We start from the raw sequence: 25,829 nt of genomic DNA on the forward strand, positions 1-25,829 counted from the left end.
TCATCCCTGTATTTTCCTTTTTCGTCTCGATCCTTTGTGAAGATTATCGTGATGAACAAAACGTGTAAGTGCCATAAACGTTTGTTTGCCACATAGCTTGTTTTCTGCAATACCAAAAGAAAAAAAGAAAAGATATATCCCCTTGGCTTCATAGGTCGGCGTACACAAAGAAATCTTCCGTGCAGCTCGATTACACTCAAGTGATGCTCTGCATTCGCCTGACAACGACACAAGTGAGCTCATCTGTACACTTAACCTTCGTCTATTACCTCGGGGATGAAGAGAATGTGCACATGATACACAAATATTACTAGAAGTCAGCAATCTATGCTCTCCGCTCAAGTGCAGTTAACTGCTTAGTTACAACTACAAAAATAATTAACACACCTGCATATAAGCTCTTTTCTTTAATTTTTTTTTAATTTACATGAAATAAATGCACTGCTGTTTTTTTTATTGCTTACCAAGCCATGATTCCCCACACCTTTCAGTTAACAGATCTGATATGTGCCGTGATCCCCACGCTCAGTGAGTGATCACTTCTGAGAGGAAACATCAGGGAGAGGGCATTGTTTAGTTACAAATACTTAATACTGTTTACCACAACGTTCAAACCCCGGATTTTGTGAAATCTTTGAATCGCAAAAAATAAATAAAAAATGTCTACACAAATGGCAGCAGTGCCTCAGAGTGGGAGGAAAAAGCAGCTTGAGTCCAACGGACATTACAAATGTTTATCAAATGAAAGCCTCTTTCATCGCAGCACGCTTTAATCAAATCAAGCATTTTTTAATCAAAGCTTTCACGTCGTCTGTCAAAACGAGTTGGCATTTGAGTGCAGCCAATCTCGATCATCATTTCCTCGGCACAGTTTTCTTAATTAGTTTACTTAATGAGTTCAGTCTCTCAAGTGCGCGACGCCTGAGGAGCTGTGCTCTGGCGTATCGGGTCCCGCGAGGGTTTTATGCCTTTCCACCACACTTCAGTGGGAAAGAAAAATGGCAACACTGCTCCGATACTTCAGAGAGTCCGTCGCCTCTGGCATTAAATCCAGAAGATGCTGGTGAGAATATGTAGCTAGTGGGATCTAGAAACGGAGACACTGAGGCCGTTCCACTGATGCAATAAAACCAACCGGCGCTTTCTCTGGCGTGCCGACCATGCAGTCGCTCAACGATGCTGACCATTTTACGGTATTGTGGTGGCTGGGTGTTGTTAGGATCAGCTGTGGAGGTGTGTGGGGGAGTGGCTCAGGGAACAGGTGCCGGCAATAGGCCTAATAGGCTGATGAGTGTCTACCCTATATGAGGTGGCATAGGGATGAAGGCGTCATCTCCCGAGTCGGAATCCCAAAAGAGATTCTGACTGAACAGTGGCCGGTATTTCAAAATGATCCACCAGGATTAATCCTCCAGGATTGGATTAAATCCTGATCAGATCCCCAAAATGGGTATTTCAAAGCAAATCTGATCCTGAAGATTCAGATTTGGTAATCCAATCCTGCCTTTGATCCAAATTAAACACTGCTGTTGAGTATTCAAAACTTCAGTGGGAAATCTGGATCAGTTTGATCCTAAAAATCAGGATTACCCTGATCCCACCTCAGAGGTGGATTTGAGGGAGATTACATGAAAACGTTGGACCAGCCGAAGTGGAACTGCTCCCAAAGTTCATTGTTTGATACAGATATAGCTACACTGCTGTTTGATCAATGTTTATTTTCTTTGCACGTTCCTTTCTTTTTCATAAAACACAGTAAAAAAAAAAATACAAGGTATTCGTTGAAAATCAGTCAAATGTATTTATTAACATGCACACATTCAGCACACACTTTTTCACACAATTTTCATAGTCAAAGCTCAAAAGGTTATGCCATTTAGACACGCTCTGTGTTAACTGACCGTCTTCTCTTTCCACAAACATTCGTAAAGAGAACAAATATTAAGGTTGTATCCCTTTTGTTGACAACTGTTTCCTAAACATTCAATTCAGTTTATGTTGTATAGCCCATTATTACAAATTTGCCTCAGGGCTTTACAAACTGTACACAGACATCCCTGTCCCAGGACCGCACATCAGAGATATTTACAACATGTTTTAAAATCTACACACAATGCATTGCGAGTATATGTATCAAAATGTGGACCGCGACGTAAAGACACTAGCCTCTTTACTAGCTTGTTAGCTCCTTAACACAGAAGTCAATGGAGCAGCGTTAGCTCGCGTTAGCGCAAACTCAGCTTTATTTTACTTCGCCAAGCTCTCCATTCAACTTTGTGCGGATTTACGTAATTTGTTAACTCAATATAGTGATTGCCTTCCATCTGGTCTTTGAACGCATCAACACTGACCAATATTATACCTACATTTAGAGACAATAGTAGTGCCAGCTTTTCCTTTTTTCCGTAAAATGTTCGCTCCGTTTCCGGTTTCCTGTCTGATCTAGGGGGCGGGGCCGGATTTGGAAATCCCAATCTGCCGGTATCAGGATAACTCTGATCCATCCCGGCAAAGTTTTGAAATACCGGGATAGATCAGGTTGATCCGTGGCTGAGGACAGGGGGATCTGGTTCTCCGGATCATTCTGATCTGGATTTCAAGTTTTGAAATACCGGCCCCAGGGCACCCAGTTCATGTCAAGAACACAGAGAACTTTACGGGTTACTAGGCATCAAGCCTATTCAGACCAGTGTGTACCACCTACAGACTGACTGTCTGGTTGAGCGTCTGAATAAGACTTTGAAGTCCATGATCCGTAAATGTATTAATGCCCATCAATAGATATATATATATATATTGATACATATATATATATATATATATATTGATAAATATATTAAGTTGGGAATGGATGGTATCACCGTGGGGCAGAGTTCAGGATGTTGACAGCTGAGTGGAAGAAACGGTTCCGGAGCCTGCTTGTCCTGGAGAGAGATTTCTGGAGCGCATCCCAGAGGGAAGGAGGGCCAACAGTCTATGGCTGGGGTGTGTGGTGTCCCTGACGATGCTGTGAGCTCTTTGCAGGCAGCGCTTGAGTTGGATGGACTCAATGTCAGGGAGTGGAGTAGCAGTAATGCGTTGGACGGTTTTTACCACACTCTGCAGAGCTTTACAGTCTGCGACAGAGCAGTTACTATACCACACTGGGATGTAGTTCGTCAGGATGCTCTCGATGGTACAGCGGTAAAAATTAACCAGGATCCGAGGAGACATGTGGATCTTCTTCAGTCTCCTCAGGAAGAAGAGACGTTGGTGGGCCTTCTTGATCAGGGTTGAGGTGTTAAGGGTCCAAGAGAGGTCCTCCTTGTCTACAAATGTTATGATGGTACTGGAGCCATGTAGCGCAGTGCAGTCATAGGTGAACAGGGAGTAAAGGAGAGGACTGAGCACACAGCCCTGTGGAACGCCAGTGTTCAGGGTGAAGGTTGAGGAGATGTGATAACCTAACCTAACCTACTGAGGTCTGTTGGTTATAGAATCCAGCTGCAGAGAGAGGTGTTGATGCCAAGCTCGCCTCGTTTGGTATTCAGTTTGGGAGAGGGTGAAGCTCTGTGGAGATGGCGTCCACTGTACTACTGTTCTGACGGAACGCGAATTGTAGGGGGTCCAGTGTGGGTGGTAGGCAGGTTTTAAGATGAGCCAGGACCAGCCTCTCGAAGCACTTCATAATGATGGAAGTAAGTGCAACAGGGCGGAAGTCGTTAAGACTCATTGCAGTGGAGTGTTTGGGCACTGGAACTATTGAGGTGAGTTTGAAGCATGTGGGTACGGCTGCTTGGGCCAGTGACAGATTGAATATGTCCGTCAGGGCCCCAGTCAGCTGGACATCACAGGTCTTAAGCACTCGTCCGGGGATGCCATCAGGGCCAGCAGCCTTACGCACATTGATCTTGCTTCGCGCAGCACACACGTCGACGGGGAAGAGGGTGAGGGGCTGGTGGTCTGTAGGGGGCACAGTCTTGTAGGCCTCCGCCTCCTGGTGGTCCCTGTCAAATCGGGCATAGAAGTTGGTAAGCTTATCAGGAAGGGAGGCGTCGCTGGTTGGGGGGTGGTATTGGAGGGTTTGTAATCCGTAATAGCCTGGATGCCTTGCCACATGCGTCGGAGTTGTTGTTGAAGAATTCCTCAGTCCGTAGCTTGTGGCTGTGTTTTGTCCTCTCGATGCCCCTCTTCAGGATGGCTCTGGATGAGCTGTAGGCTTGTGAATCACCTGATCTGAAGGCGGTGTTGTAAGCGGACCTCTCTGGTCATCCACGGCCTCTGGTTGGGGAACGTTGTAATGTCTTTCAGGAAGGTGACATCGTTGATGTTGGTGCTGATGTAATCCAGAACGGATGAGGCAAATGAGTGTCTGTGCGGGAGTCCAAGGTGGCTTGAATGGAAAACATACTCCAGTCCGTGTGGTGAAACTGGTGCTGTAGTGTGGACTCTGCTCCTTCTGGCCAAACTTTGACTGTTTTCACTCTTGGTTTCTCATGTTTGATAAGTGGTGTGTACTTGGGGAGTAGGAACAATGAAAGATGGTCTGACTGACCCAGGTGGGGCAGGGGAATGGCTTTATAAGCCTCAGCCACGTTGGTGTAGACATGGTCGAGGGTCTTGTCTCCTCTAGTGGGGCAGGAGACATGTTGATAACATTTGGGGAGTACGGACTTGAGGTTGGAGTGGTTGAAGTGACTAGCAACAATAAAGGCTGCCTCTGGGTGTTGAGTCTGTAGTTTGCTGATGGCAGCATGCAGTTCCTTCATTGAAAGCTTAGCATTAGCATCTGGTGGAATATATGCCGCAGTCACAACAACAGATGTGAACTATCTAGGCAGATAGAAAGGTCTAGCCTTAACCATGAGATATTCTAGGTCAGCGGAGCAGTGACTCTTTATTAAAGCAGTGTCCATGCACCAAGCTTTGTTAATGTAGATGCACAGTCCCCCGCCTCGGGTCTTACCGGAGTCGTCTGCTGATCTATCTGCCCTGAGTATGTGACATTCCGCTAGCTCAATGCTGCTATCAGGAACGGCGCTGTTGAGCCAGGTTTCTGTGAAGATCATGACGTTGCAGTCCATAATCATTTTGTGAGTGATGATCCACAGCCGCAGTTCATCCATTTTGTTCGCCAGTGATCGCACATTGGCGAGGAAGATGCTGGGTAGAGACAGCCGATGCAGAGTTAGCTTTAGCTGAGCCCTGAGCCCCCCTCCCTTACCCCGCCTCTGTTTACGGTCACGACACCGCCTGCGAGCTCTTCCAGCCGACGGAGCTGGATCGATAGTATCCGGTGTCCAGACGATCTCAGGAATAAGCCGTAGGTTCACGATATAGTGATCTAGGTTGTGGAAACAAATGTCCAGAAGTTCTTGTCGGCTGTAGAAGGTGTTTGCTAGACTGTTCTGAGTGAACAGGCTTGAAACTAATAGGCAGATAACTAATATTTTGCTAAATCTGGAGAGACGCAAAGCCTCACGTTGTTCACTCGCCGCCATTTGATCTCTCTCCCTTTTACACTGCAGACTGATGCGCCGAACAGAGGGCTGGGGGGCATTTTGTCCTAGCAGGTAGGGTTTACCACCCCGTGCTGTACATCAGCCGCAAGCTGTCGGAGAGGGAGGGCAGGTACAGCACGGTGGAGGAGTGCCCGGCCATCGGGTGGGTGGTCGACTCCCTGCGCTACTACCTCCTAGGATGCTCATTCACCCTCTGGTCGGACCACGCCCCGCTCCAGTGGCTCCACCTCATGAAAGATACCAATGTTGGGATCACCTTTCTGTAAAAAAATGGCGCCGTGCCAACGGCTGCTTGTTTCAGTAGTGGTGTTTTGCTTTTATTTTATTGTCTTTTTTTGCACTTTTCCTCTCTTTCTTTTTCTTTTCTTTCACGTTTGTCTTAGTTACGGTCGGACACTGGACCATAACTACTTTTTTCGAAACTTCTACTGTGGCTTTTGTTCACTTTGTCGTGAGTATCGGAGAGCCACAGCAAAACAATGACGGGGACCGTCGTCTACTCGCGTGCTCAGCTGATCGCGCTGTGCAGGCCGCAGCTTCTGCCTGGAGACAGACCTGTGATCCCGCTGGAGCTACGGAGAAGGGCTCGCGGCTGCAGATCGGGTGTCAAGCGGAGGGCTAAAACGAGGAGATACAAACCCTCGGTACCGTCGATCATAATGGGGAACGTGAGGTCTTTGGCGAATAAGACGGATGAGCTCGGCGCGCTGGTAATGACAGAGGATCTTCCGTGAGAGCAGTCTCTTGTGTTTTACTGAGACGTGGCTGCACGCGGACTTTCCTGATCACAGCGCGTCTGTACCCGGCTTCAGGACTGTTCGGGCTGACAGAGACGCTACACAGAGCGGTAAGAAGAGGGGGTGGGATCGCTGTTTATGTGAATTAACGGTGGTGCCATCCGGACCATGTGTGCGTGAAGGAGCGCTTCTGTAGCCCGAACATTGAACTGTTGGCCGTGGGGATGCGCCCGTACTATTTGCCGAGAGAGTTCACGTCCGCCATTGTGGTTGTCGTGTACGTGCCACCATCAGCTGACGCTGAGGAAGCTGTGGACACCATCCATTCCACTGTGTCTGCTCTGCTGAATCATCAGCCTGGAGCATTCATGGCTATCACTGGTGACTTTAACCACACCACATTGGATAAAGCTCTGCCAACCTTCCATCAATACATAGACTGCCCAACAAGGAACAATAAAACTCTGGACTTGCTGTATGCTAATACTAAGGACGATACAGTGCCACTGCCCTTCCCCTCGGCAGGTCTGATCATGACCTGGTCCGCTGACACCCAGGTATGTTCCTCTGGTGAAGAGACTGCCGGTGACCACCAGGACTGTGAGGAGGTGGTCTCTGGAGGCTAACGACGCCTACAGGACTGCTTCGAGTCAACGGACTGGGATGTGTTGTGTGGACCGCATGGGGAGGACATCAACAGTATGACCGACTGCATCACGGAATACATCAAGTTCTGTGAACACACCACCATCCCATCACGGACTGTGCGCTGCTTCCCCAACAACAAGCCCTGGATCACCAGGGACCTGAAGGCGCTTCTTAACAAGAAGAAAGCTGCTTTCACGTCTGGAGACAGGGATGAGCTGAGGAGAGCCCAGCGCAACCTAAAGGTGAAGCTCAGGGAGGGCAAGGACTCCTACAGGAGGAAGCTGGAGGCCAAACTCCAGCTGAACAACACAAAGGTGTGGACTGGAATGAAGCAGATAACTGGCTTCAAGGTGGGAGGGAGACAGCCAGGGGGCTCCCTGGAGAGGGCCAACGAGCTGAACTGTTTTTCAATAGGTTCAGTTCACAGGCCTCTCCTGTCTCCTCCACACATCACACCTCCCAAACACCTCCCCCTCTGTCCCCCCTGCTGAGCTGCACATCCACCGAGTCCTCAATAACAATGGGCTCCTCCACCCTCCCCCCTCTCTCTGACGACTGACCAGGTGAGAAGACAGCTGGAGAAACTACTCCAGCGCAGAGCTGAAGGTCCTGATGGCATCAGCCCCAGGGTCCTAAAGACCTGCGCCACCCAGCTGTCTGGTGTCCTGCAGCGCCTCTTCAACCTCAGCCTGAGGCTGGGGGAAGTCCCGGTGCTGTGGAAGACGTCGTGCCTGGTCCCTGTCCCAAAGAAGTCAACACCATCTGGCCTCAATGACTACCGACCGGTTGCCCTCACCTCCCATGTGATGAAGGTGCTGGAGAGGCTGGTCTTGGCCCACCTCCGGCCGCAGGTGAAATCGTCGTTGGACCCTCTGCAATTTGCTTACCAGCCTCATGTGGGAGTGGACGACGCCATCATCTACCTGCTGCAACGAGCTCAGTCGCACCTGGATGGAACCGGTGTCTCTGTGAGAGTCACTTTTGACTTCTCCAGTGTATTTAACACCATCCAGCCACTGCTGCTGAGTGAGAAGCTGCGGGTGGTCGGTGTGGATGCGTCCACCATCTCCTGGATCACTGACTACCTCACAGGCAGACCACAGTTTGTCAGAATGGGGCGTGTGCTGTCTGGAACGGTGGTCAGTGATGTTGGAGCCCCACAGGGAACTGTTCTGTCTCCCTTCCTCTTCACCCTGTACACCAGTGACTTCCAGTACAACACGGAGTCATGCCATCTGCAGAAGTACTCTGATGATTCTGCAGTGGTCGGGTGTATTAGGGATGGACGGGAGGAGGAGTACATGGCAGTGGTGAGTGACTTTGTAAAGTGGGCCGATGAGAACCGCCTGCGGCTGAACGTGGCCAAGACCAGAGAGATGGTGGTGGACTTCAGGAGGAAGGCGACAGCTCCTAAACCTCTGAGTGTCCTGGGAGTGGACGTGGACATGGTGGAGGAGTACAAGTACCTGGGCGTCTCCATCGACAGCCGACTGAACTGGAAGGCCAACATCAACGCTGTGTACAAGAAGGGGATGAGTCGACTCTTTTTCCTGAGAAAACTTCGATCCTTCAACGTGTGCAGCAAGATGCTGGAGTTATTCTACCAGTCGGTTGTCGCCAGTGTGCTGCACTTTGCCATTGTCTGCTGGGGGAGCAGCATCGGAGCCGGTGACACCAGCCGTCTTAACAAACTGGTTAGGAAGGCTGGCTCCATCATGGGCTGCCAGCTGGAGCACCTGGAACAGGTGGTGGAGAGGAGGACGTTGAAGAAACTTGTGTCCATATTGGACAACCCGGACCACCCTCTCCACCACCTCCTACAGGGACAGAGGAGTACTTTCTCCAGACGTCTCCTCACGCTCCGCTGCCACAAGGACAGATACAGGAGAACATTCCTGCCGGCGGCTATGAGGCTCTATAACAGATCACCTCTTGCCAGATCATAGTGCAATAACTACAACAATAACTGAATACTTACACTATGTTGATCTGCACTTCACACATCTCATTTGTTTGCACTACACACATACACACACATTTCATTTCATTTGCTCTGCACTCAAGATTCAAGATTCAAGATGTTTTATTTGTCACATACACACACAGGGTGTGCAGTGAAATGAAAGTGGCAATGCTCAGCAGGAATGTGCAAGGACAACAAGTACACACTATTTACAATAAAAAACAACACAATATTTGCAGTACAATATTTACACTAAGTGTGTGTGTGTGTGTGTGCCTAAGAGGGGCAGTTGTGTGGGTCTATGTGGGGGTCCTGGTGAGGTCGGAGTTCACAGTCCTGATGGCCTGAGGAAAGAAACTCCGTCTCAGTCTCTCTGTTCTTGCAGCGTGACTACGGAGGCGCCTGCCTGACCGCAGCAGCTGAAACAGTCTGTTGTTGGGGTGGTGAGGATCCTTCATGATCCTGCCGGCTCTGGTTCTGCACCTCCTGGTGTACAAGTCCTGCAGGGTGGGAGTGTAGTTCAATAGTGCGTTCAGCCGAACGCACTACTCTCTGCAGAGCCTTCCTGTCCTGAGCGGAGCAGTTGCCAAACCAGGCTGTGATGCTTCCTGTCAGGACGCTCTCTACAGCTCCAGAGTAGAAGGACTGAAGGATCCTCTGGGAAACTTTAAATTTCCTCAGCTGCCTGAGGTGGTAGAGGCGCTGCCTTGCCTTTCTCACCAGAGTGTCTGTGTTCGTTGACCATGTCAGATCCTCGGTGATGTGGACTCCCAGGTATTTATACCCGCTCACCCTCTCCACAGTAGTCCCGTTAATCCCCAGTGGTGAGTACGTCCTCTGTTGTTGTACCCTCCTAAAGTCCACAATCAGCTCCTTAGTTTTGGTGACATTCATGATGAGACTGTTGTCCTGGCACCAGAGTGACAGATCAGCAACTTCCTCCAGGTAGGCCCTCTCGTCGTCGGAGATCAGGCCCACCACCACTGTGTCATCCGCAAACTTGATGATGGTGTTGGAGCTGGACCTGGCCACACAGTCATGTGTGTACAGGGAGTACAGTAGGGGGCTGAGGACGCAACCCTGGGGGGATCCTGTGTTCAGGGTGAGGGTGTTGGAGGTGTGTCTGCCCACCCTGACCACCTGTGGCCTGGCGGTCAGGAAGTCCAGGATCCAAGCACACAGGGGGGTGTTCAGTCCCAGCTCAATCAGCTTGCCGCCAGTCTGGAGGGACTATGGTGTTGAAAGCTGAACTATAATCAATGAACAGCAGTCTCACATAGCCCCCTCTGGCTGTCCAGATGAGAGAGTGTGGTGTGCAGTACCTGGGAGACAGCATCATCCGTGGATCTGTTTGGGCGATAAGCAAACTGCAGCGGGTCCATGGAGGAAGAGAGGAAGGCGCAGATGTAGTCCTTTATCAGCCTCTCAGCATTTCATGACCACCGAGGTGAGGGCCACCGGTCGGTAGTCATTCATACATGCTGGAGAAGCATTCTTGGGCACAGGGACAATAGTGGATCTCTTGAAGCAGGCGGGACCACGGACTCAGCCAGGAGAGGTTGAATATTGTGGTGAACACTGGAGCTAGGTGGTTAGCACAGGTCTTCAGTACCAGCCCAGATATGCCATCTGGACCTGCAGCTTTCCTGGTGTTCACCCTCAACAGAGCCCTCCTCACACTGTGCTCGGTCACAGAGAGTGTGTGTTCATCCCCAGCGGTAGAACTCACCGCTACGCTAACGGTGTTGTTGTTAGCCGGCGAGCTAGCGCTGTTGTTGCTAGCCTCAAACCGTGCATAAAATGAGTTCAGGTCGTCCGCTAGGGATGCGTCGGCACTCACCATTGCGCGGGGTCTGCTCTGGTAGTCTGTGATAGTCCGTAGCCCCTGCCATAGGCGCCTGGTGTCGCGCTGCTCCATCTGTGATTCCACTCTGTCTCGGTGCCTCCTTCACCGCCCTCCTCAGTCCATAGACCGCTGCCTTGTACTCGTCCATGTTGCCGGATACAAGACCGGAGTTATAGGCAGCAGTACGGGCGTTCACAGCTTCACGGATGGATCTATCAACCCACGGCTTTTGGTTAGGAAAGACCCTAACTTTTACCGTGGGGACGATGGTGTCCGCTAGCGTTGCTATGAGGCTCATTGCTACGTCCGCAAACTCGCTGACGTCACTGGAACTGGATTGGATCATGTCCCAGTCAACGACACGCAGAGCGTCCTGTAGCTCAGCCTCTGATTGGTCAGACCACCGCTTTACGTCCCTCGTCACTACCGCTTCCCGTGCTATCTTTTTTTGGTACTCCGGTAGCAGGAAAATGGCGGCATGGTCCGATTTGCCGAACGGAGGAGAGAGACAGCCTTGTAGCCTCTCTTGAATGGCGTAGCAGTGGTCCAACGTTCTTTCCCCTCTGGTAGCACACGTAATGTGCTGGTGAAAGTTCGGCATGACTTTTTTTAGGTTTGCCCTATTAAAGTCCCCAGCCACCACCACAGCCGCTCGGGATACTTGTTCTGATGCCGACATAACACATCATGTAGGTCCGATAGTGCTACGTCGGTGTCCGCTTGTGGTGGTATGTAGACGGCTGTGGTGATGACCGAGCTGAACTCCCGGGAAGGTAGAATGGACGGCATGAGATCGCCAGATGTTCCAGGTTCGCGAGCAGGAACGAGAAAGAGTCTTAATGTCCTTGGGGTTGCACCACTTGTTGTTAGTCATGAAGAAAACCCCCCCACCCTTAGATTCACCAGACTCTTCCCTTCTGTCTGCACGGAAAACAGAGAAGGACTCGGTTGGGCATATGACTCGATCCGCACCAGCGGGTCAGCCATGTTTCCGTCAGACAAAAGATGTTACAGTCCCTCATGTCTCGTTGGAATCTGATCCTTGCCCTAACATCATCCAGCTTATTTTCCAGAGACTGGACGTTAGCAAGAAGGATGCTGGGCAGAGGTGGACGGTGGGCTTGAACTCTCAGTCTGTTCCGAATTCCGCTCCGCTTTCCTCGATGTTTTCGCTGTCTCCCGTAGTAGCGGCTCCACTGTTGTTGTTGTGGTTCGCCGACGATCTCTGCCGGCCACGCTGGATCGATGGAAAAAGTGGACAAAAACCCTTGTTTTGCGCAAAAGTTTATGTCCAAAAGTGTGCTGCGTTCGTATGTTGTTAGTGCCGATGTGTTTGTGGCAAAGAAAATATTAAAAATAAACACAAAAACTAAAAGAGCGCACAATCTCCGCGGAGCTACCACGACGGCGTCTGGACACAGCCGCGCCATCCTCATACACACACTTTGCTTTTTGCACTCTGTCTATATTTAATATTTTTTGTATTTGATTTGTCAGTGTTGTTGTGTGTTGTGTATGTTGTATATTTACATATATATTTTGTTTTGTATTTTACTTGTATACTTCTCTATCTTTCATCCCTGTTTCTTATATTTTGTGTTTTGTTTTTATTCTTGTGTGTTGCTGCTACTGTCACGACAAATTTCCCCTTGGGGATTAATAAAGTATATATCTATCTATCACTCGGTGGTATCTGGCTTTGGTATACAGCCTTTTAATTTCAAGGTGATCCATAGGCCGGGGACACAGATGGTTGTGGCCGACATCCTCTCTCGCTCTCATGGGGGGAGGGGGAGTAGGTTAAGCCGGATGGAGCCTCGGTATAAGTCGGGCGGTGGGGGTATGTGGTGGCTGGATATGAGCAAGATCTGATCTCGGAGCGGAAAGAATTGGTGCGTAATGCGTCCTGCCATGATGAAGGCATGCAGTAACCACAGCCTGTGAGATGTGGGGGCCTTTCAACCAGTTACATTCGCACAACTGTATAACTTGAATGCGCCTCCCGTCATTAGCCTTATGTGTCAGCTCACTTTGGAACCAAAATTAGATTGGCTGGATCCTTTTAATCAAAATAAAAATCTATCTAATCTCTTCTGTCGTTGCACACAACTTTTATTGCCCCTGCATTGGTGTTGGGACACCGTTTGATGAACCATTACGACAACATTACATTAAAGTGCAACAATCTATAAAACGCTACTTTATTTAAGTCTTCGATAAGATTGTGTTGTGTTTTTAATTTTTGGATTTATTTGCGTCATTCACTTCAGAGAAGACCGGGAAAAGTTCAAGTCCCGTGGGAAATCGAGTCAACGTTGACTTAACCATGCTTTTGTTACGTAACTTACGTACTTATAATAAGATCATAATTATGTTTCTTATTATCCATGTATAGGTCACATTATGTTTTTCGTGACATTTTTAGGTTAACATCGTAAAGAGTGCTTTTGTTGCCTGAAGCTGACCAATTATTTTAGTTGCTTGAGTAAACCTACATCACAAGGAAACCAAGCGGACACTGCCAGGCCCAGCATTGCCATTAGAGGGTACTGAGAGCCTCACAGGTCGAAACGTAGCACCACTGACCAAACCTCAACATTTGGGAGTGAGACTGGTAACCAGTCTAAGGATTTAGCAAGTCTTGTGTTTACGAGCGACATTTGACTGCAGTTAATGGTTAGGCGTTACCATTGGAACTTCCACCAGTCAAATCTGGATAATACAACAAAAATAATTCCTGTTTGTTGTTTACACACTTGGATCTATACTCACCAGTGCGTGCACGTGCACACGCGCACACACACGCGCGCAACACACACACACAGAGCTCTGCACCACTTAATTTCTGAATGCTCTCTCATCTCTTTCCAATGTGTGGAGGCACACACACACCCACACTACCAGGAGGGGGAGGGGGGGGGGGGCAACAAAGCCCAGGGAGAGTAATGAGGGCGCAAGAGGGGTGGGCAGTCAGAAGGGTCTCAGAAGGGAAGAGAGCAGGGTGCAGAGGGGATCTGGTAGGGAGACCAATTAGACTAAAGTGCTGACTGGATGGATGGAAGTGGTTCTATCTCGTTACCTGCATGATGATCTTGGGTGTCATATTTTTTTAAGCAAAGATTTCTGACATATTAAAACAATAACCACAATATGTGTATACCATCGGGTAAATCAGAAAGTGAAAGATACTTTCAAATGTTCAAACTGAATGGAACATTATGGGATGTCCATGATTCAATTAAATTCAGTTTATTTGTATAGCCCAATTTCACAAATTACAAATTTGTGTCAGAGTGCTTTACAATCTGTACACAGACATCCCTGCCCCAAAACCTCACATCGGATCAGGAAAAACTCCCAAATAACCCTTCAGGGGGAAAAAAGGGAAGAAACCTTCAGGAGAGCAACAGAGGAGGATCCCTCTCCAGGATGGACAGGTGCAATAGATGTCATGTGTACAGAAGGACAGATTTAGAGTTAAAATATATTCAATGAATATGACGGAGTGTATGAATAGTTCGTAGTAGGCATATTCCACGATGGAGACCTCCACGATCCATCAGGCAGATGGAGGTAGAGAGGAGGAGTGGGCGGAGTCTCAACAGGGCATTGGCGTAGTTGGTAGCAGGAATTCCACGATCCAGACCTCGATGATCCATCAGGCAGATAGGATCTATGCCGTCTCATAGAGTCCGATGACCCTATGAGACGTGAAGTCACAAGGACTCTGGGGAGAAAGCAGAGTTAGTAATGTGTGATGGAGATGAAAATTCATCCATAAGGAGTGAAAAAAGAGGAGAGAGGTGCTCAGTGCATCCTAAAACGTCCCCCAGCAGCCTATAAGCCTAGCAGCATATCCAGGGGCTGGACCAGGGCAAACCTGATTCAGCCCTAACTATAAGCTCTGTCAAAGAGGAAAGTCTTCAGTTTACTCTTAAACGAGGTGACTGTGTCTGCCTCCCAGACTGAAATTGGAAGCTGGTTCCATAAAAGAGGAGCTTGATAACTAAAGGCTGTCTGTCATGAGATGATTATTCCTTCTTGTCTATGATGACCCCCCCCCCTCACTGTATTTGTACTTATGTTACAAAAAGTACACACTCAACTAGAATTATTAAACAGTACAATAATTTCCTCAACTGAAAAACAGAAATAAGTCAATCTATTTTGAATTTTAACTAGAATTTTACTCATTAAATTGATTTAGCATTATGGTGATGGCATAGGTTTTATCAAATACAATGCCACACAAGTTATGCACAGAAATGAACTCAATAAGGAATTCTTTCATAAATTATCCACTAATCTTATTTTTCAGAGTCTGTATGCATGTAGAAAACATAATCTGTCAGTTTCCTGGGAACAAGGATGTGTATTTCTACAATAAAATAAATAAATAAATAAAAGGGTGAAAAACTGACACTAGTTTAAGAATGACTTGTTGAAAAGACGGTGCCGTGCTATGTTTTCCTAACGGTGCAACATCAGGCAGAAAGAAAAATTTCAAGCTGTATGGTTTTAAAAAAATTCTTGCTGCTCCTCTCTGTGATGACAAGTCCGATCTAATAATCCTCCGATGAATTACCACCTCTTCCAACCAGTCAAGCTGCAGTCATCACTTCATCATTTATCCTATTGGACATTGAAATTGCCATAAATGGCAAGTCAATTCTAAAATGATGGCACTGTGAGGTCACAGTGACCTTGGAAAAATCAATTCATCCTCGAGTCCAGATGGACGAAGGAATCCCCTCCGAGTGATCCTGAGATATCGTAATCAAGACAACAATAGAGACGTACGTCGCCGGTCAAGGCACACAATACCCCTGGCACCTCAACAATGAACACTACAGAAGGTGTGGAAAGACGGATGGATGGAGAAAGAGAGAGAGAAGCTGTAATTGAGGAGGAGAGGGAGTTAAAGGGGCAAGACTCGTCCAAAAATAAAGGCAGGAAGAGCGCTAATGAGTACACTCAGGTTTGCTTAGTTGCTGTGACAACGCGCCGCCTCATTGCTTCAGGCCGACTGCATATCTAATGAATAACACACACACACACAGTTGAGTCAAGAACACAGTAATTCCCCTGAAGCTATTTTCATCTGCATGGGTTTTTCAGGCATCCAAAACCCATCAGAACGCAGCGCACGGCGTCGATTGAGAACAACAAAATGGCACGCGTCCATATGCCTGCGTGTGTGTCTGCGGCGAAAATGACTAAGTTTGTGTGCCAACAAAGAAAATGGGGCCAAGGCTTTTAACCAAATCAATCAGAACCACCAAGCCAGTTGAATTGAGCTAAATAGTTTTAGCAGAGGGAAAGCAGAGCTCTGGAGAAAAGGAGGTTGGGAAAAATGTAAAATATATATATTTTTTAACTTCACAATGCAGATCTCAGGCGTTCATACTGACCTCGGGTGTTCACACTGACAGGCACAGTGTGCAACAGTCAAAATAGAGCTTGTAAATTGTGTTCACACAGTTCGTAAACTGCGAGGAGATGAATCTGACTGGATATATGGAAAAGAGAAATTATCACTTGAGACACTTGTCACTGGATAAAGCTCTTTGTCAATCTCCTCATACATAAAAGGAAGACGTTCACAACACTAGCTAATGCCGCGACGCTGCTAGCGGAGAAAGGGAGCGCATCGAGGAGCAGATCCATGACGGGTGGAGGAGCAAGAAGAAACCGAGAGACACAGTGCTGCCGTCACCAGACCTCAAAGACCTGCTACAAGGAGAACACTAACCAACTACAAGTATCAAGGTAGCTTAACAATGTGCCGAAGAAATTGAAAAAACATTTAATGATATGTGATCAAATCACACACACTGTCACAAGTTTACAACATGTACTATATAAAGTCCAGACGGAAGCTTTGTTTTGACGTTTTATGAGTGGTTCACACTCACTTAGACCTTTTTTACAAATTATTGTAATATCGGTCATATTCGCACTCAGTGCATTTTTTCCCACAGAGAGGGTAGGTCACACCTCTCTGCCCCAATACCAAGGGGGAACGGGCACAGGTAGAATTCAAACACTGTGTCTGATTGGAAATGTGGAAGTTCAGTTCTATATGATTTATGTTATTCGCATAGTTTCCCTGACATATGCTATCAAGTTTACTGTTATCAAGGTTACTTTATTTATTATTATTATTTACATTATATTTTCTTCTTCGTTTGTTTTTCTTTTACTGACATTCATTCCCAGACAGAAAAGAGACCATGATATAACAATAGGTCGATCACATGGCTAACCTGAATTTCATCAGTTACAATATAAAAGGAATTAACAACCCAATTAAAAGGAAACAAATTCTAGGGCAACTAAAACAAATGAAGTGTTCAGTAGCTCTGATTCAGGAAACACATTTATCTGAATTGGAACACTTAAAACTAAAAGGAGAATGGGTTGACCATGTTTACAGTGCATCATGTAAGAAGGGTAAGAAAAGAGGGGTAGCTATCCTGTTTAGTAAATCGGTGTACTACAGTCACGAGAAAACCTTCCAAGATGGGGAAGGCCGTTATGTAATGGTGATTGGAACTGTTGGAGGAATAAAGATAACTATACTAAACATATATGCCCCAAATGAAGACTGTCCACTTTTCTTTAAAAAAATTGCGGCCCTAGTGGCAGACAAAGGTGAAGGGATTACAATTATAGGAGGAGACTTTAATTGTACACTTAATGCCAAATTGGATAGATTACCAGCAATAATAAGACCCCAGTCTAGAATGTCTAAGAACTTATCAGATATGTTGAAGGAGCTAGGCCTAGTGGATGTCTGGCGAAATCTTCACCCTGGGGAGAAAGACTTCACATTCATGTCCCATGTACATGGGAGCTATTCCAGGATTGACTATTTCTGCATGTCAAAGAGAGATATACATCGAGTAAAAGAATGCACAATTGAACCAATTACAATTTCCGACCACGGCCCAGTCATTTTGAAAATAAATGTAGGTCTAGAGAATCACCGTCTCATTGTTGGCAGACACTCAAACCAAACTAGAAATACAATCCGGTCTCTCTGAGTACTTTTCCATAAATGATGATGGTAATGTTTCTCCCTCAATATTATGGGATGCAGGAAAGGCCACAATAAGAGGTAACATTATTGCTATAGGATCCAGGATCAAGAAACAAAGACTAGCGAAACAACAAGATCTGGAGCGTGAATTAAAAAGATTAGAGAGAGAACACAAGATGCATAGAAAAGAGGATACATTAAAAATGCTCAAGGAAGTTAGGTTACAATTGGACGAAGCACTATCATATAAGGCAGAAGGAGCTCTCAGGTATATCAACAGAAACTACTACGAAATGGGAAATAAAGCTAGCAGGTTGCTGGCTTTCCAACTCCAAAAAACACAATCTAACCGTGCAATACCTAAAGTTAAAAACCCTGAATCCAACTGTCTGGAAACTGACCCTAAGGAAATATCAGATGCCTTTGCAAAATATTACAAACAATTATATAAGAGTCAAGAACAAGAATCAAAGAAAGAAAAAATAGAAGTTTTTGAAACCCCTCAAAATGACCAAAATGTCAAATGAGGAAGCAACTAAATTAGTAGATCCTATCACACAAGATGAAATTAAAGAAACCATTGCTAAACTAAAAAACAACAAATCACGGGGAACAGATGGATTCACTGGAGAATATTACAAAGCCTTTGTGAACGACCTCACTCCTATATTATGCAAAATATATAATTATGTACTAAAAATGAGAGATCCACCGAAATCATGGTCTGAAGCCATCATTACGGTCCTACATAAAGAAGGAAAAGATCCCTTGCAGTGCACCAGTTACTGCCCAATAAGCCTCTTATGTGTAGACTATAAAATCCTGACGTCCATCCTGGCAGCCAGAACCCAAAAATATATTAAAAAATTAATAAAACCAGACCAAACTGGATTCATCCTAGGCCGTCAAGGAACAAACAACATAAGAAAAGCCCTAAATTTACAATCAATAGCGTCAAGAGACGGACAACATCAGAATCAGAATCAGAATCAGAATCAGAATCAGAAACAGGTTTATTGCCAAAGAATGAATGTTTTCACAAACAAACGAGGAATTTTTTTTGGTGGAAGGTGCAACATTTGGACATGACAAACAACAATCAACGCAAGGAGGGAGGAGGAGTGGGAGGAAGAGGGAGGAGGAGGAAGAGGAAGGAGCGGGAAGAAGGAGGAGAGAGGAAGGTGGAAGAAGAGGTGGTAGTCCTGGGGGTGACAGTCAGTCAGTCCCGGGGTCCATTGATGAGCCCGACCGCCGTCGGGAAAAAGCTATTGGTGTGGCGGGAGGTCGTGGCCATGATGGACCGCAGCCTCCTCCCCGAGGGGAGGGACTCGAACAGGAGTGTCCAGGGTGGGAGGGTCGGCGACAATCTTTCTGGCCCGCTTCAGTGACCTGGAAGTGAACAGGACCTGGAGGAAGGCAGATTGCAGCCGATAACCCTCTCGGCCGAGCGGATGATGCTCTGCAGCCTGCGCTTGTCTTTGGCTGTGGCTGCAGGGTGCCAGACGGTGATGGAGGAGCAGATGATGGACTCAACGATGGCCGTGTAGAACTGTACCATCATCTTCCCTGGCAGGTTGAATTTCCTCAGCTGCCTCAGGAAGAACATCCTCTGCTGGGCCTTCTTGGAGATGGAGCCGATGTTCAGCTCCCACTTGAGGTCCTGGGAGATGATGGAGCCCAGGAAGCGGTAGGACTCCACAGCCGACGGGGAGTCACACAGGATGAGAGGGCGGGTGGGGCTGCATTCCTCCTGAAATCCACAACCATCTCCACTGTCTTCAGAGCGTTGAGCTCCAGGTTGTTCTGGCTGCACCAGGTCACCAGGTGGTCAGTCTCCCACCTGTAGGCGGTCTCGTCCCGCCAGAGATGAGTCCAATGAGGGTGGTGTCATCCGCGAACTTTAGGAGCTTGTCGGACTGGTGACTGGAGGTGCAGCTGTTGGTGTACAGGAGAACAGCAGAGGGAGAGAACACAGCCTTGGGGAACCCGTGCTGGTGGTCCGGGAGCCTGAGACGTGTTTCCCCAGCCTCACGTGCTGCTTCCTGTCGGTCAGGAAGTCTGTGATCCACCTGCAGGTGGAGTCGGGCACGTGCAGCTGGGAGAGCTTGTCCTGCAACAGGGACGGGATGATGGAATTGAAGGCAGAGCTGAAGTCCACAAACAGGATCCTGGCGTAGGTTCCTCGGGAGTCCAGATGCTGGAGGATGTAGTGAAGGGCCATGTTGACTGCATCGTCTGCAGACCTGTTGGCTCTGTAGGCGAACTGCAGGGGGTCCAGGAGTGGGTCGGTGATGGTCTTGAGGTGTGACAGGACCAGCGTTCAAGGACTTCATGACCACAGAGGTCAGGGCGACGGGCCTGTAGTCATTGAGTCCTGTGATCTTGGGTTTTTTGGGGACGGGGATGATGGTGGAGGCCTTGAAGCAGGCAGTAACGTGGCATGTCTCCAGGGAGGTGTTGAAGATGTCGGTGAACACCGGAGACAGCTGGTCCGCACAGTGCTTCAGGGTGGAGGGGGAGACGGAGTCCGGGCCCGCTGCTTTGCGGGGGTTCTGCTTTTTAAACAGCCTGTTGACTGCTCTCTCCAGGATGACGAGGCGTCGCTGAGTTGATGGAGGGTGCTCCAGAGGTGTGAGCCCTGATGGGCTGGGGAGGGTGGGCTGATGGTCTGTGGCTTGTTGGTGGGGCTGTGGGGATGGTCTCAGGACTGCTCCATTGTCTTTCAAAGCGGCAGTAGAACTCATTTAGCCTGCCTGCCAGAAGCACATTGTTCATGGAGTGGGGTGATTTGGGCTTGTAGTTGGTGATCTGCCTGAGCCCTCTCCAGACAGAAGCAGAGTCGTTTGCTGAGAGCTGCTGTTGCAGTTTCTCAGAGTACAGTCGTTTAGCATCTCTCACCGCCTTGCTAAACCTGTATTTGGACTCTGTGTACAGGTCCTTGTCCCCACTCCTGAATGCCTGGTCCTTCTGCAGTCTTAGCTTCCTGAGCTCCGCTGTGAACCAGGGTTTGTCGTTGTTATAACTCACCCTGGAGCTGGATGGAATACAGCTGTCCTCACAGAAGCTGATGTAGGAAGTTACAGCCTCTGTGTACTCATCCAGGCTGTTGGTAGCAGTCCTGAAGACATCCCAGTCAGTACAGTCAAAGCACGCCCGTAGATCCTCCAGAGCCTCACTGGTCCACTTCTTGAACTTCCTCACCACAGGTTTGCAGAGCTTTAGTCTCTGCCTGTATGAGGGAATCAGATGAACCATGACGTGGTCAGAGTTTCCCAGTGCAGCTCGAGGACGGCGTGATAGGCCCTGCTGATTGTTGTGTAGCAGTGGTCCAGAATGCTCTTCTCTGGTAGGGCATTTAATTAACTGTCTATATTTAGGAGTTCGTGGCTGAGGTTTCCTTTGTTAAAATCCCAGTACAATAACTAAAGAGTCCGGGAAGGTCCGCCCACACGCCGTATCTGTTCAGCGAGTGTCTGTTGTGCCTCGTTCACGTTCCCGCGGCGGCATGTAAACTCCGCCAGGATGAATGAAGCGAACTCACGTGGGGAGTAGAAGGGTTTGCAGTGGATGATAAAGATTCCAGGTCCGCGAACAGTGCTGTAGAATCACCGTTACGTCGTTGCACCAGCCGTTGTTGAGGTAAAAGCAGATTCCTCCACCCTTTTTTACCGGAGAGCTCCGAGACCCGGTCCGCCGGAACAGCTGGAAGCCAGCGAGCTGGAGCGCAGAGTCTGGTATCGAGCCACTAAGCCATGATTCCGTGAAACACAGAACGGAGGATGAGGAGAAGTCTCTGTCTCTCCCACCAGCAGCTGGAGTTCGTCCAGTTTGTTGCACAGTGAGCGGACGTTGAGAGAAATATGCCCGCAGCGCTGTACGAGATCCCGCTTCGTAGCCGCATAAGCGCCCGAACGCTTTCCCTCGCCGCCCGCGTTTCACCACGTGGCGAAGGTGAGCACACCTTTTACAAAAATGTCCAGTAACTCCACAGAAGTTAAAAACGTTGGAAGTAAATCCGCTGGAGTTGTTCCCCTGATATTCAAGAGCTCCTCTCTGGTGAAAGAGCTCTGGGAATCCCAGCAGAAAACAGTATTTAAAACGAAAACAATAAAAAACATCGCGCACCAACACACCGAGGCGACCTTTCGCGGCGCCATCAGATGCAATGCTTCTCGGCTTAGATGCAGAAAAGGCATTTGATAGAGTTGACTGGTTATTCCTGGAACAAACATTGATAGAGATGGGATTCGGCGAAGAATTTGTTAGCTGGATCAACTTGTTATATAGAGACCCAAGATCAAGAGTCAGAGTGAATGGTCACTGCTCAGAATTTTTTACGGTGGAGAGGGGTGTGAGACAGGGGGATTCACTGTCACCCATCCTCTTTGTACTTAGTATTGAACCTCTTGCAGAAGCTATACGCCAAAATATACAAATTCAAGGAATAGTGGATGAAAGCGGAACAGACCATAAAATAGCTCTGTTTGCAGATGACATTTTGCTTTTTATAAAAAACCCTCTTCTCTCCATTCCTGCACTTATGCAGTGTCTGCACAAATACGGCTCAGTATCAGGGTATAAAATTAATGAAAACAAATCAGAGGCGATGATGATATCGGGAATCTGGCCCACACAGTTGAATGAGGACGTTTCCTTTCACTGGTCTAAACAAGGATTTAGATATTTGGGAATTAATATTACACCTAGCTTCACACAGCTGTTTGATGCCAATTACAATAAATTAATCAAACAAATAAAAAATGACCTGACACATTGGCAAATTCTCCCTCTTTCATTGTTTGGTCGAGCGGAGACGGTGAACATGAATGTGTTACCCAGACTCCTGTTTTTGTTTCAGTCTCTACCAGTGGCAGTACCAGTTTCCATCTTCAATATGTTAAATAAACTAATCTCAAAATTCATCTGGCAGAATAAGAAACCCAGAATAAGACTGAAAACACTGCTTCTACCCAAAGAAAAAGGAGGTCTGGAAAAAATGGAAAAAATGACTGCAAAACTACAAATGACATTAGATATCTTCATAAGAAGATGGGAGTGCGTGACGTTATATCTAGAGTCGATATTTGATGGAGATGTTATAACTGAGAGGGGTTGAGGTTGTACACATACAGTGCAACTGCAAAACAAAGAGGTCTATGAAAAATCTGGGTATGAAATGAATGTCTGTTGATCTGTTATTTATTTACTTATTTTTTACTTTTCACATTAATGCCTTTTACCTTTCTTTAGTTATTTTACTTTGTACTCCATGCTTATCATTTGGTTATATGTAGTTTGATTGTTTGGTCCTTCCCTCCCTCCTCATTGGGTCCTACTCTTGGAGGGTATAAACATGTGGGAGGGGATGGGTGGGAATCTTTGGCGGGTGTTTATGTGGATATGGATGGATTTGGATGTGTGCTGTTTTTATTTTGTTGTAGATATATTATTTTTTTTATTTTATTTTTTCTAGATGTCAAGGAATAATCTGTTTGTGGAAAATGTAAAATAAAAAGTTATAAAATTTTTTTTTTTTTTAAAGGAAGGTTGGGCAATATATATATATATATACACACACACACACAGTGAGATGATGGACTTTCTTTTTGAGCCGTGTTTACGGTCGTTTTCATATCAATTTGAGTAATTTATATATTCTAGTGGATTAGCAAAAAAAACAATCACATTTATTTATTTCTGCATCTACATTGACCAATGCGGGGGGAATTCCAGAAGTTCATGCAGGACTTTAATGCTTCTGATATTTATGTTATTTGGCTTCACAAAGAGCTCACGAAGAATTAACTTATTTGGAGCATTATTTCTATAAATAGGAAATAGGATCATGAATAGGATATTAATGATGACCAGGCATCTTCTACAGCAGGGCTATTCAACTTCAGTAGCAAGTGGGCCGAATAAGAAAATCACGGGGGGTGTGAGGGCCGCACAGAATATTGATCAAATAATGGCTAAAAATTAAAAACAGTAATGTATATTTCCACAGGTAAACAGTCACACACGAAAATGCGTCGGTATTGTGTGGCAAAATTGTTGCGAACAAGCATCACTATAAACATGTTTCAAAGTGTAAATATCCGCTCAAGGTAACCAGTTGTTTCAGATCCCTTCGACCAAACTGTTCCCATGAAAACATAAGAAATGTGACTTAATGGATCAATATAATAATATACACTTTTACTAATCCCCAAGGGGAAATTAGTTCTCTGCATTTAACCCATCCTTAGTTATTAAGGAGCAGTGGGCTGCGGTGAAGCGCCCGGGAAGCAACTGGGGGTTCAGTGCCTTGCTCAAGGACACTTCAACTTGCAACTAACCAATGGGGAGAGCGGGGATCGAACACACAACCTTGCGGTTGAAGGACGGCCCTCTTACCCCACTGAGCTACAGCCGCCAATATATAAATGACTTGGGATGAAACTAATATCTGGTGGCGCAGCGCACAGACTGCGTGTCTTTGAGTGCAGTCTCCTTTTGCGTGAAAGGGATCGAAACCAGGTCGGGCGATCTTTTCGAAAATGTATTTCTTCATAACGTGGCTGTGATGCACTGCTCACTTATACAATCGTAATCGCCCAAATTGATATGAACGGTGGCTTGAAGATCTCCAGCAATATGTTTGTGAATGTGTGACGAATCTGGTGCGCGAGACAGAGCCCCGCTGCAGATGTTAAGAGAACACAACGCACGCGCAGGGAAACCAGTAGGTTTGAAAACCAGTAGGGGGGTAACAACGGCAACCAACACGGGTGCGTAACATAAAGATGTAACCATACAGGTTTGGTTGAGGCAACAGTGAAACTCAATGGCTCTGGGTTAGATGTCTCAATGAATAAAAGAGGCGTGTCCGTCAGTTTTATTTTTTCTTACCAAGCTATACTGATTTGCAGGCAGTCTTGCGGGCCATAGTTAAACTCAAACGGGCCGTATCCGGCCCGCGGGCCGCTAGTTGAATAGGCCTGTTCTACAGTAATGATTCAGGGCTTTTTACTGTGGGATCTCCTTTAATTAATCGACTTAATGAAGTGACAAAAATACAGAACCGAAAATAAGCACAGCAGTTTTTATCAGTGACCTGTTAATCGTGCTCATATAAAAGATCTAAAAATAAAGATCAATAGATGGCTTCTTGAATGGATTATTATGATCAGCTACTATCAGAACATCCTATGGTATGTTTGTTTGATTTCACACCACAAAGTGCACCAGAATCTGCTTCTTATAGAGATCTATTGATTATAGGTTTGGTAGCTCTTTGTTCTCCGCTTTGCAAAACTATTTATTTGAATGGAAACACTAACGCCGTGTACTAAACATGATTTGGGTGGTATTCTACTTCGTTGCACATCTGCAGCTACTACCCAGTGCACATGTAGGTCACAGTGTATCTGGATGTGTGCACGTACCGTAGGTTGCCTTGCCCGCGTTTGTGTTAAAAAGTGTGTGTGTGTGTTTGTTTTCCTCCCCCAGGGGGGCCAAGTGTAGGGCCCAGAGGGCCTGGGTTGAAAAACACTGATAACAAAGATCAGCTGTTCAACTGATCAACCTCCAGCATTGAAAGGGACTCAAACGCACACACGAGGCACAGTGTTGTGCTCATGTTCCCTGAGAGGTGGAGGGAGAAACAGATGTCACACTGGAGCTGGGAGGAGGCCTCTACTAATCCTTGAACTGACTCCTCGAGGCACACACACCCCTACACACACACACACACACACAGAGAGAAAGCATGGCTCTGCAGACAACCTCTCACTCTCCGGCTCCCCTTTGATGCCAGTGCAACACGAGGCAAGAAGACAAAAGGAAGCATCGCTGTGCAAATCAAAAAATCATCAAAACCGCACGAGCCAGACCTGTGGAATACTGATAAGCAGCTCGGAAAAACTTGCATAACAAAAAGAAATCCAGTGCTGAATTGTCAAGCAAAAGAGGCCTTTCATAAATAATAAAAGGAATTTGAGAAACGGTGCATTTTGTAGTTTTAGAAATCACGGTGTTAAATGCAAATTGATAAGAATTAATTTCATGTGGTTTGTCATAGGAGCACACATTCTTCAAGCGTTCAAACTTC

General features: G+C 46.9%; 1 protein-coding gene across 6 annotated transcripts in view; it reads right to left on the reverse strand.

Annotated features, from left to right (window-relative positions):
- cnih3 (cornichon family AMPA receptor auxiliary protein 3) overlaps positions 1–25,829 on the reverse strand; it is a 155,871-nt gene that overhangs the window by 70,241 nt on the left and 59,801 nt on the right. The window lies entirely within an intron of this gene.

This window comes from Pseudoliparis swirei, chromosome 12, assembly GCF_029220125.1.
Source record: "Pseudoliparis swirei isolate HS2019 ecotype Mariana Trench chromosome 12, NWPU_hadal_v1, whole genome shotgun sequence".
Classification (NCBI taxonomy): domain Eukaryota; kingdom Metazoa; phylum Chordata; class Actinopteri; order Perciformes; family Liparidae; genus Pseudoliparis; species Pseudoliparis swirei.